Source organism: Jatropha curcas, chromosome 6, assembly GCF_041381405.1.
Source record: "Jatropha curcas cultivar XTBG-Jc1 chromosome 6, XTBG_Jcur_1.0, whole genome shotgun sequence".
In the NCBI taxonomy this organism is placed as follows: Eukaryota; Viridiplantae; Streptophyta; class Magnoliopsida; order Malpighiales; family Euphorbiaceae; genus Jatropha; species Jatropha curcas.
In genome coordinates, this window is record NC_143156.1 from 21,055,852 (window position 1) to 21,069,679 (window position 13,828).

The 13,828-nt window shown below is 39.2% G+C and overlaps 1 long non-coding RNA gene across 1 annotated transcript; it reads right to left on the reverse strand.

Annotated features, from left to right (window-relative positions):
- Positions 1 to 11,458: 11,458 nt before the first annotated feature.
- On the reverse strand, positions 11,459 to 13,621 carry LOC105636078 (uncharacterized). Its single transcript, XR_001046944.4, has 3 exons — positions 13,009 to 13,621; positions 12,471 to 12,536; positions 11,459 to 11,630 (listed from the first exon to the last, which is right to left on the reverse strand). It is a non-coding gene; the product is annotated as an uncharacterized LOC105636078 (long non-coding RNA).
- Between the last annotated feature and the right edge of the window lie 207 nt (positions 13,622 to 13,828).

The window sequence follows — 13,828 nt, forward strand, 5'->3', positions numbered from 1 at the left end:
GCTATTTGCATATCTTTCTTCTGTGCTTCTGTAATTTTCTGAACCCAAGATGGTTGTACTTGCATCTGTGCTAGAATAGCTCCCTACTGTTGCAGCTTCATGCTGATTCTCATTGATCTCAAAGCATATAATGATTTCCGGCTAAGGGCATCAACTCCCACATTAGCTTTGCCTGGATGGTAATTAATGATATAATCATAATTAGCCAAAATCTGCATCCACTTCCGTTGTCTTGAATTCAAGTCTTTCTGTGTCGATAAATACTTTAAACTCTGATGATCTGTGTAAATGTAACACTTTGAATGCTAGAACAATGGCTGCCAGTTCTAAATCATGGGTTGGATAATTCAATTCATGTGGCTTCAACTGTCTGGATACATAAGCCACCACTTTCCTGTCTTGCATGAGTACACATCCAAACCCAATATAAAAGGCATCACTATAAATCTCAAATTCTTTACCTGACACTGGCTGGGTCAAAACTGGTGCTTCATTCAACTTTTTCTTCAAAGTGTCAAAACTCTGCTGACACCTATCATCCCATTGAAATACAACCTCTTTCTTTAATAATCGTGTTAATGGTGATGCAATGATGGAGAATCCCTTTACGAACCTTCTGTAATAGTCGGCTAAACCCAGAAAACTTCAGACTTCTGTGACATTCCTGGGTGGTCTCCAATCAACAATAGCTTCAATTTTCTTAGGATCCACTCTGATACCCTCCGATGATACCACATGTCCTAAAAAAGAAACTTCTTCCATCCAAAACTCACACTTACTGAGTTTAGCATACAGCTGTTTATCCCTCAGTGTCTGAAGTACAATCCGTAAATGTTTATCATGTTCAACCTTGTCTTTAGAGTAGACCAAAATGTCATCTATAAACACCACCATGAACTGATCCAAATAGGGATGAAACACGCGGTTCATGAGATCCATGAAAATCGCCGGTGCATTTGTGAGACCGAATGGCATTACTAAAAATTCATAATGACCATATCTGGTTCTGAAGGCAGTCTTTGCAATATCTTCTTCCTTTATCCGCAGTTGATGGTATCCTGACCTGAGATCGATCTTAGAAAACACGCCTGCACCCTTTAGCTGATCAAACAAATCGTCGATTCGAGGCAACGGATATTTATTCTTGATTGTCAGCTTGTTCAGCTGTCTGTAGTCAATGCACAGTCTGAGTGATCCATCTTTCTTTTTTACAAATAACATTGGTTCTCCCCAAGGTGATACACTAGGTCTGATGAAGACTTTGTCCAATAATTCCTGTAGCTGAATCTTCAACTCTTTTAGCTATGCTGGTGTCATTTTGTAAGGTGCAATTGATACTGGTGCTGCTCCTGGATAAACATCTATGGTAAACTCCACTTCCCTCCTTGGTGGTAACCTTGGTAACTCTTCTGGAAATACGTCTGGATAATCACACACTGTTGGTATGTCTTGCACTTGTGACTTTTCATTCTCTACTTGTAATGCACATACCAAGTATGCTTCACAACCCTTCTGAATTAATCTCTTTGCTACCATGGCTGATATCACATTACCCAGAAAATCTCGCCGCTTCCCGACTACTGTAATCTCTTCCCCTGCTGGTGTAAATAATGTCACCCTTTTGTTTGCATAATCAACTATAGCCTGATGTCTGGATAGCCAATCCATACCCAGAATAACATCATATTCTCTGAATGGCAATTCCATAAGGTCTCCTAGAAACTCCCTTCCATGAATAACAACTGGACATCCTTTGACCATTGTATGGGTTTTTACTGTATCTCCTAATGGATTAGTAACCAAAATACCCTGACTCACATGCTCAACTGCTAACCCTTAACCCATTGTTTAGGTACGCTAATGTATGAATGTGATGATCCAGGATCAATTAAAGCATAAACTGTATAATCAAATAAAGAAAACGCACCAACTATGACATCTGGAGCTTCCTTATCCTCCTTGGCTCGCATAGCATAGACGTTGACTGGAACTCTGGTATCGGGTCTGTCCACAGTCTCTGACTGCTGTCTTTGCCCTCCGGAGCTCTCACCTCTACTCTGACCTCTACCTCTGCCTGCTATGAACTGTGTAGGAACTTCTGCCCTCTTAGGACAGTCCTTCTTCTGATGATCTGATGCTCAACAAATCATGCATCTACCAGTCACCATCCAACAATCTCCACATGCGTACAAGATGAAAAAGTATAACCATCTGACCCTGCACCTCTACCGGTGCCTCTACCAGTTCCTTTGCCTGAACCCTGACCACCACCGGCAGAACTACCCACGACTGATACCGCTGGTGTGTTAGCACCCCTAGCTGTGCCTTGGCTAAAGGGACGCCTAGGACTAGCTGAAGTACTAGCACCTCTGAATCTCTTGCTCTCCGACTGGTATGTACTAGGTGTACTCTGAGTCTGATCTCTCTTCTGCTGAGATCGCTGGCGTCTAGTACGTTGACTGGCCTGAATTCGCTCTATCTCCTGAGCTGCCTCTACCAAAGCTGAGAACTCTTTGAATCTGGAAGCTACCACTCCCATCTGAATCTCATCGTTTAGGCCTTCCTAGAACTTTTTACACCTCTCTGCCTCTGTAGTCACTATCCGGTCACCATAGCTGCTGAGTCTGGTGAATTCTCTTTCATAATCGGCAACTAACATTTTGTTCAGCCTAAGGTATAAGAATTCCTTCCTTCTAGCGTCAAGGTAAGCCTCTATGATGAACTTTTTCTTGAATTCATCCAAAAAGAATTGCCAGGTACGTTGCTCTACTGGTACTCTCTACTGAATAGTATCCCACCATGTGTATGCCTCATCTATCAACAATGACGTAGTACAAATCAAAAGGTCCTCTGGTGTGCACTATAACTGCTCCAAGACTCTCACAGTACCATCTAACCAATACTCAGCTCTTTCTGGACTGTCATTCTTGCTAGCTCTGAATTCTTTCGCACCATATTTTCTAAGCTTCTCTAGTGGGGGCTTTCTTTCTCTGTCTACTACTACTGTGCCTGAGGTATCACCCCTGCAATCTGCCTAAACGTTGCTGCAAGTTGTTTTAACAGTACCTCCTGACCTGGTGCTACTGGAGCCTCACCCTCCACTGCTTTGGAGGCGTGTGACTCGCTCTCACCTTCCTGTGACATCCTCCTATAAGAATAACAACAGCTTAGCTCATCAGGGTAGTCATGGCATGTAAACTCTAATAAAATATGCATTCAAGCCTGAGGAACTAGGCTAGTGCTCTGATACCAAAATTTGTAACATCCCTTCCCTGTCCACCCATTAACTCGAATGAACCGAGCCGAGACGCTACAATCTGATTGAACCTATATCCCATCAGGCTGATATCCTTATGTATGCTGAATAATATATCATGTTGTTGCTTTTTACATTAGTAAAATAGAGATATGTACTTACTATTTACAAGACCTTATACCAGTTTCCAAAATGAAATGGGCCCAACTATGTGCCCTGTACATGCCATGATAAGAATAGACAGAACCAAAATATCAAAAATGAATAGCTACCCTGAAGACTGGGTCTTCGAAAGATGAACTGCAGCAGTTGTACGATGACTCTCTACAGTCCAGACCTAGAACCTGCGAGTTAAAACAAGTAACTCGCTGAGCAAATAAAGCTTAGTGGATATCTCAACTTAATAAGAAATAAATAAATAAACATGTAATCACACATATCAATATACTTTCAGGATCTTACCTGCTGGTCATTATGCTGTATGAATTATGCACCTTTTATAATTTATACATAATACAATCTCATAACTGTATGGCTCCATAAGATTATAGTGAAACTAAGTGATAAGAAGAACTGTATGAATACTGTATGAAACTGGATGACTACTGTATGGCTGGGCTGCTATGGCCCATATATACTCATATTCACTCAACGGCCTGTAGCCGGAGTACCAAACTATATGGGGCGCAGATCTGCTATCCTATGTCTCGACATAGTCTTATCTATGTGGTTTCTACCTAACCTCAATGGAGCATATTATCGGTATTTCATTGCAATAATACAAAACAGAAGCATATTACATTCGTCATAAAATTCATAAACCATACTGTTTACCTGCATGCTATCTCATTCTGTATGTTTCTAACTTGTTTCAAGCTTTATGAGGCTTTCATAGATAAATAGAAGTAACTGCACACAATTGATAACTTGTAAAAATAATTGGCATGGAAATCTAATTGGTACACCCGCAATGCAACTCGTACCACTCATTAGATAACTTAATTTCTACCGGTCAGATTAAGGAAATTATTGCTGTTAATTTAACTCAACTCAGAAGGTTAAAATTCAGTAATAATCTTAGGTTGCATGAAGCTACATATGCATCCCAATATCATTTTTAATGTAGCCTTGAAATCTGACAGGACAGCCTGTACATGTTTCACAAATTCTAGCATAACTCTATATTAATAACTCCAATTGCAGTAATTCTAAATTCTAACGGTAGCTAACACATTAAGGTACAAATTTTTCTTCTATCACATCTCTTAATTACATTGGTAAGGTAGTCAAATATTAAGCTCAAGTGGCAACTGCCAGTCTGCCCAGCTGTTGGTTTCCAGCCTGCACAGTTTGTACTCTTTTGGTCATAGCTCTAAATTTATAACTCTAATGTAGGTGATTATACATTCTATGGTTAGCTAACACATTAAGGTAAAAATTTGTCTTCTATCATATCTCTTAATTACGTTGGTAAGGTAATCAAATATTGAGCTCAAGTGGCAACTGCCAGTCTGCCCAGCTGTTGGTTTCCAGCCTGTACAGTTTGTACTCTTTAGGTCATAGCTCTCAATTTATAACTCTAATTTAGGTGATTCTACATTCTCTAGTTAGCTAACACATTAAGGTACAAAGTTTTCTTATCACATCTCTTAATTACGTTGGTAAGGTAGTCAAATATTTACCTACAGTAGCAACTTCCAGTCCGCCCAGACTGTTGGTTTCCAGCCTGCACAGTTTGTACTATTTTGGACATATCTCTCAATTTATAACTTTGATTTAGGTGATTAAAAAACCCATGGAAAGCTAACACATATAGGAAAAAATAACTCTTCTAGACCACCTCCTAATTCCATCGTTACATAGGGTCAAAATCAAGGGGAAGTTACTGGTAAAATTTCCAGCAAAACCTATTTCAGCATAAACTCAATATCTACTTCATTTATTCATTTCATCCCATGCTTTCTCACCATTTCCAGTTCTCTCACTCAACATTAAGCAACATATTTTCTCATTATCAACACACCACACAAGTTTTCATGCAAGGAAAGTGATAAATTAAAAGAGATATCAAACCTTCACTGCAAAAAGCTTGAGCTCTTCTTTTTAGCTTCCTTTTTCTATTACTTTGAACTCACTTCACCTATACAAATATCACCAAATGATTCAATTATGAAATTCAAGAAGATTTACTTACTTGGATAGAATAGAGGTTGAAATTATTGCTTACCTACCATTAAAATCTTCACTACCATTAAAATTGATGGAGGAAGGAAGGTGGAAGAGGAAAGGAGATGAAGGAGATGAAGATAAGGACGAAGAAAGGAAAATGAAATGGTAATCACGAGTAGGCTCTAGAATTTCAATGATTTTGTGTGTAAAATTACCAAATGGTACCTCAATTGTTAATAAGTTACAACTTAATACCTAACCTTTATAGTTTAGTGCAAGTAAGTCCTAATCCTTATACTTTGATCTTTTTGTTTTATTCAAGTAAGTCCACTTCTTATCATGATTATAGTAAATCCCATACTACCCCACTCTTGACTCTAATGGCTCGAACCGGGTTTTAGTTCTGCCCGACTCGACTCGATTCTATGCAATGAGTCGATTCAGTAGGATGTCACATGTTGCAGGTTCTAGAGAAGCATAAAAAAGCCATAGGATGATCAATTTCAGATTTGCAAGGAATAAGTCCAAATGTGTGCATGCACAAGATCCTAATGGAAGAAGACTACAAACCTCCAATAAAGCATCAAAGGAGCTTGAATCCAAACATGAAGGAAGTAATCAAAGCTGAAATCATGAAGCTTTTGGATGCTGACATTATCTATCCAATTTCGAATAGTAGTTGGGTAAGCCTGATTCAAGTTTTCCCAAAGAAATGAGGTATGGCAATTGTTTCTAACAAGAATAATGAGTTAATTCCTACTAGAACTATCATAGGTTGGTGTGTGTGTATTGATTATCGAAAGTTGAACAAAGCAACATGCAAAGATCACTTTCCTTTGCCTTTTATTGATTAAATGCTTTAAAGACTTGCAGTTACCCTTATCATTACTTTCTAGATGGTTATTCAGGGTATTTTCAAATACCTATAGCTCCCAAGGATCAAGAAAAGACCACTTTCACTTGCCCTTATGGTACTTTTGCTTATAGAAGAGTGCCTTTTGGGTTGTGCAATGCTCCTGCGACTTTTCAAAGGTGCATGATGTCCATATTTTCTAACATGTTTGAGAACTTTATTGAAATATTTATGGATGATTTTTCTGTGTTTGGTTCTTCTTTTGATTCTTGTCTCTATAACCTCTCTCTAGTGATGCAGCGATGCGAAGATAATAACCTTATTTTGAATTGGGAAAAATGTCATTTTATGGTTAGTGAAGGTATTGTTTTAGGGCATAAAATCTCGGAAAAAGGGATGAAGTGGACAAAGCCAAGACAGAGGTAATTGAAAAGCCACCACCTCCAAATTCATTAAAAGGAGTAAGGGGTTTTCTTTGTAATTTATTAGTTAAGGATGTTCCTTTTGATTTTAACTAAGAGTGTTTGAATGCTTTTAACAGGTTGAAGAAAGAATTAATTTCAGCTCCTATCATTGCTATACCAGATTGAAGCCTACCTTTTGAACTCATGTATGATGCTAGTGATCATGTTATAGGAGCTGTTCTTGGGCAAAGAAAAGAAAAGAAAAGAAGTTGCATGTCATTTATTATGCTATTCGTACATTGAATGATGCACAATTAAATTATGCAACCACTGAAAAAGAACTTCTTGCTATTGTTTTTGCTTTTGATAAACTTAGAGCATATTTAATTAGAGCTAAAAAAATCGTCTATACTGACCACTCAACTATTAAATATTTGTTAGAAAAAAAAGATGCAAAGCCTAGACTAATTTGTTGGGTTCTTCTCTTACAGGAATTTGATTTGGAGATTCGTAATAAAAAGGGAACCGAGAACCTTATAGCTGATCACTTGTCAAGGCTTGAGTTGCGGGAAGAAGGGCAAGCAGAGTTGCAAATTAATGAAGACTTCCCCATGGACATCTTCTTCTTCTAGTAAATATACAAGCGTCGTGGTATGCTGATATAGTTAACTACCTTGCTTGCAAGATTACTCCTCCTAATCTTTCTTATCAATAAAAGAAAAAATTCTTTCATGATCTTAAATATTACTATTGGGAGGAGCCTTTCTTGCTCCAGGATTATACTGACCAACTCTTCAGACGATGTGTGCCGGAAGAAGAGATGGAAAGTGTTCTTCATTTTTGTCACTCAATGGAATGTGGAGGACATTTTGGAGCAAGCAAGACGACAGCACGTATTTTAGAAAGGGGTTTGTATTGTCCTAACTTATTTAAAGAAGCTTTTAACTTTGTCCGTATTTGTGATCATTGTCAAAGGTTAGGAAATATCTCCAAAAGACATGAGATGCCATTAAACAATATCCTTGAAGTGGAGATCTTTGATGTTTGGGGCTCGGATTTCATATGACCGTTTCCATCTTCTTATTCCAACCAATACATTCTAGTAACGATGGATTATGTCTCAAAGTGGGCAGAAGTTGTTGCCTTCCAAGCAATGATGCTAAGAGTGTGATGAGCTTCATTAAGAAATACATTTTCACACGTCATGGTACTCCAAGAGCAATAATCACAGACGGAGGTAAGCATTTTTGCAATAATTACTTAGATTCTCTTCTTTCAAAATATGGTGTTACTCATCGTGTAGGTACCCATATCACCCTCAAACAAGTGGACGAGTGGAGGTAACTAATAGAGAGATCAAGAAAATATTGGAGACCACAGTTGGCCAATCAAGGAAGGACTAGTCCAAGAAACTTGATGATGCACTTTAGGCCTATAGAACAGCATTTAAAACACCAATTGGAATGTCTCCGTATCAAATGGTTTATGGTAAGGCATGTGATCTTCTTGTTGAGTTAGAGCATAAGGCATATTGGGCAATCCAGTTCCTTAACTTTGATACCAAAGAGGTTGGTAAAAAAAGGTTACTTTAATTGAATATGATGGATGAAATGAGACTTCATGCTTATGAGAACGCCAAGATCTATAAAGACCATACCAAACAGTGGAATGATAAGCACATTATTTTGAGAAATTTGAAGCTAGGCCAATAGGTATTGCTCTATACTTTAGACTTTGCCTTTTTCTAGGAAAATTGTGCTCTAGGTGGTCGGGACCATTCACGATCAAAGAAATTTTTCCATATGGAGCAGTTGAAATAGTGGATGGAAACCGGAGTTTCAAAGTCAATGCTCAACGAGTGAAAGTTTACCAAAATGGAGACTTTGATCCACTCAAAACCACTATAAGTCTTGCTTAATCTTGCCTAAATTGGGTCTAGTACGTCGAGTTTAACTATGTTAAACAAAAGCACTTGTGGGAGACAACCCATACTCTTTTCCCCATCTCTCTTATTTTGCTTTATTTTTGTTATTTCTTTTTATCATTCTCCCAAAAATTTTAATCATGCTTGTTCTTCTATTTTTAGTTAAGTTCTTTTAGGTAAAAGTTGAGGCACAGGCTCTAGCATGCCCAAATCGTGCTAGCTAGCACTTCGGTGTTGTCAAAAGGTGCAAAATTGGTCCTCTAGGTTTAGACTCTAGCAGCCCTAGCCATGCTCATCAGCATGCCCGTGCTAGGTAAGACAATTTTTTCCTCGCAGGTCAGACTCTAGCACACCCTAGCCGTGCTCATCAGCATGCTCGTGCCAGGTAAGACAATTTTTTCTCACAGGTCACAGGCTCTAGTACGGACAAGTCGTGCCAGGTAGCAGGCCCATGCTTCAAGGAGATGTCGATCTCTGACCGTGCTCACCATAGCACGCCCATGCTAGCCACCGCCTCAAAGATTCAAAAGTCAACACACCCTAGCCATGCTACGTAGCACGCTCGTGCCACATTTCAGATCTACGTTCTTAAAAACAACACGCCCTTTTAGTTACCGTGCAACTCGTCATTGCCTCCCTATTTAAAGTGCACGCCTAACCCCTCACATCCATTTTCTCTCTTCTTCTCAAAGCACGCCCTTCTTCCTCTCCTTCATATCTCTCTTTTTCTCTTTATCGAAAGCTTAGCAACCCTTTTCTTTTCTCTTCTCTTTCTTTCATCATGCCTCCAAGATACAAACGAAGCAGATCAGCCGCTTCAGTGGCTGCTAGAATCCGGCCAACGGTTCCTCCTCCCACAGTTCCTCCTGTTACGGCTCTTACTCCTCCTCCGTTTGAGTTCGGCTCGCCAGAACAATAGGCAAGGTACAATGAACTCTCTCTTCATCTTATTTTACCTAATCATTTTATTGATGAATCTGCTCCAGCAAAAGTAGGGCTTAGAGATGTTGTGTTAGAACCTGTTAAGCGCATTGGGTGGTAACAATTTATTGCAATGAAAGACTTTATTTATGCACCAATGACCTTAGAATTCTTAAGTGCATATTCTGCTCTTATTCGTCTGTTGCATGATAATTTCCCTAGTAAAATTAGGTTTAGGCTTTTTGGGAGAAATTATGAGCTTTCAATAAACGAAATTAGTCATATCTTTGGATTCCCCACTGAAAATGCCCTTAACCAAATACCTAAAGATTTTAGAGATCGAAGCACATGGACAACACTGACTGGGGAGAATAACTATAATCCTAGATTGTCAAAAGCTTCTAAATTGAGAAACCCAGCCTATCGGTATATTCACAAATTTTTGGCCAACATAATTTTTGGGCGTAGTTAGAGTGATGGAGTGTTGAGTCTAAATGAATTACACTTTATCTAGGCAATAGATCAGGGGATATTTATTAATGTTGGCTATTGATTATGCTAACGATGGGCGAGAATAGCAAGGGCAGACAAGGGTGCTATTATGATGGGGTGTTTTGTGACCTATATTGCATCCTGCTCGACCAGTTTATGACATTATGGGAGATGGAAAGGGTACTAGACTTGACTTAGATGTCATGGTGCATATGAAATTAGCAGAGAAGGTAGGGGGATTCATACCGTATTGTGAGATCCCGAGAAGAGAGTTCTGATGATGAGGAAGCTAAAGAGGCTGGAGATACTAATCTGGAGGAAGATAATCTGCAATCCTTCCCCAGTTTTGGTACTTTTTTTTTTGTGCAGGTACCTCTGGAGCTGGCCCTTCCTTTCAGGGAGCGTCTGATTTGTCTAACGATGAAGTTCTCACACATATGATGTCTAGAATGGACATATTTGATGCTCGCCTTAATGGAATGGAGACTATGATATCTGACCGGTTCCTGTCCATAGAAATTATGCATGGGAGCCTCAACTCTTGAATAGACACCATGCAAAGCCAATATCAGGGAATTGCTAGCCAACTCCAAATAGTGATTCAATTGTACTAAGTATTTTGGATATTATGTTTCCTTGTGTTTAGTGTTTTTTTTCATAGCTTTGATAATTTCCAGCACTCAACTCTTATCGTATCTTTTCCTTCAAATTTTATTGTATTCTTCAATACAGTGATGGTAATGTTTCTGAGCTCTCATATTCTTTTGGCACGTTATTGATAATATGATAAGTTTGGGAAATTGATTTTAAGCACATTAGGGACAATGTGTTAGATTAAGTTGGGGGAAAGGAAATTTTAGTTTTATTTATTTCATTAGCTTAATATGGTTGGAATAATTATGAGCAAGCTTGGAAATTATCATAATCTATTAACTTGTGATGAATTCAGTTGTTTTTTGTAGCTAGTTGCTTTTGAGCTTTTTTTTTTTTTTTTTTTTTTTTGACTTAACATCATGATTGTTTGGTTTAACTATTTGTTTTTAAAGATCAAGAACACGATTTTTTTTTTTTTTTTGCGATTTTATGATATATAGGAATGTTTTAATCAAAATTTATTTAACCTTGGCTGTCACGACCCGTCTCCGTGGGCCGGACCGGCACTAGGGCCCAGGTAAGCTTAAGGCCCCCGAGGCCCGTAGTAAGCCTAAACTACTCAACTTATACATGCCACGACATTTAATAGGAACAGTAAGCCCATACCAGTTAGGATATAAATATAGATAAGTGTTATACAATCCGGCCCCAATTTTCATTATCTCAAATAGGTGTAGCTTGGGCCTAATCATGATAAATCACATTCATAATATGGGCCTACTGATTCACCTGCGTCTAATTATACAACAAATCATTTATAAAACAACGCATATGGAAAAGCCCAATTGAAAATACACAACCCTATATCTGCAGAGTTCAATAATAATTTGGAAATAGAGTAGTGTATATATTTAATAACACAATTTTAACTCATAATAACAAAAGTTATAAATTTACTTTTTGTAGCTCTGCGAGGAAAATGACAGAGCTTCAGTTGAATCAGCAGCTTCCTACTACCTGAGAAGTTTGGAGAGAAGGGGGTGAGTTTTGCAACTCAGTGAATAATAATAAATAATACACACCACATACAGTCACGCAAAATGCGCCCTAATATACTGAATGAACACACAACAGTCAATCATATGGCATAACATCAGCACCCACAATTAATATCATCTTCAAATAATCACATCACGTGGAAATTAGTCAGTGGCGTCACCGAAACCCCCGATGAGCCGTCCTCCCATATGGCCCATCCACTCACGTGTGCACCAGGGAGCCGATCCCCCATACTGGCCAACCGGTCTAATCCTCACTTGACCAGCCCTCTCATTGTTTTTCCATTCTCTCTTTTCTTTCCGTACCAACAGGAGGCAACCCGGTGGTCTCCATCCAATCTAGATCATCAGGCGCTCACAATAGGAGGTCACCCTGCAGGCTGCGATCAAATCTAGACTATCAGGTGTGCAACGACGAGCGGCCATCCTGTGGTTAACGGTAACGGTAACGGTAGGTGCACACGGGGGCGCCGATCTTCCATTTACCCGGCCAACGGTAATCATAATTAGGATCCATATAACGGTAACAGTCTCACAAACCCATGGTGACCCACTTCATCCCAATTCCACACAAACAAATCACAGTATAATCACAGCACAAATAATCAGACAATTCATTCAATGTATTACACCATATCCACCCAAATGTGCAACCATAAAAATTATTATTATATAGTAATAGTGACATAATATATTTATATGATACGCATAATAATATACTGTTAATATATAAATATAATGTTTATAAATAAATGTTATGCAAATGCAGTGTTGATATGCATTATTTATTATTACTCACAGTGGTGGAGAACGAAGCTCTAGCTTTGATTCTGCCCAGGAGGAGCACTAGACGGGTCCGAGCGATCTAAGGAATTTAAGAATAGCACATGGAAAATGACTACATCAGACAAATAGGAAATACAAGAATCGCTCTAATAAATTATCTACATATTTGATTTCTATAAATAATTTAATTTCTGCCGAAATTTCGGCAGCACCTCCCCTAAAAATCGAACTATCCACCTGTTAAAATATCAACAGTTTATCGAATATTCAACTAAATCCACACGGCCCATCCGTCGGGCAATTAATCAAATAAAATTTCCCATCCTCCAATCTCAACATCACCACACAACCAACATTATAATTTACACTAACATTATATCTAAACTACCTTAATCCACACTTTAATTATATTAATATATCATTATCAATGTTCCTTAATTAAATCAACACTAATGAAATATATATGCTAGAAAGTAATCAATGCAAAGTAAATTAGCTAATCACAAAACTAAGAACATTCTAAAAATAGTCCAAAAATTAAATTTATATACCCAATATATTGCTGCTGAAATTTGTTCGACCGAAAATAGAGACTACGCGTGCCGGAACGAAGAGCAGGTGAGAGCAATGGCGCTGAGTCGACCAAAACAGGTTGCTGCGCTCACCGGAACTACAAGCAGATGAAACGCGATCTCAAGCGGTGGTGTCGACGGAGAAAATCGTGGAGAGCGACAACTGAAATTGTGACCACAGGCAAGCGTGACTGAACTAATGGAGGAAGAAGACTGCTGGCAGTGCGACAGAGGCTCGCTGAGCCTATTCCTGGTGGCCAGAGACGTGCTGGAGCAACGGCGGAGCTGTGGCGCGACAGATCAAGGAGGTGGTGTGATCTGGTGGAGTAGGTGGGTCGAAATGCAGTCCTCTCTAAGCTACTGCCTCTGCTTGGTTCGAACGGAGAGAGAGACGGAATGGCAAGCTTTGGCGACGTCGAGCTACAGCGAGGAGCGGCAGTGGCGCTCGATGGCGTGGGTGGCGCAACTCTGCTGCGACTCTGCCTCTCGCCAGGAAATGCAAATGTGGATGAAGAAAGAAAGAAAGAAAGAAAGAAAGAAGAAGAAGGAGGAGGAGATGGCGGTGACAGTGTGCTGGTGGTGTCGCCGGTGATCGGAAAGCGCAGGAATGGGGAAGGGGAGAGTGAGGCATGCGCTAGATATAGAGGGAAGAGACTTCTAGAAGTGGTTCGGGTGGATTGAGCTGGTTTGGTTTGATTCAGGTTTGGTTCGGTCCAAATCATGGTTTTCAATTGGTTTTCGAATTTCCAGCCGGTTTTCGGATCGGTTAAACACTATACGAATTATTAATTTGAAATTA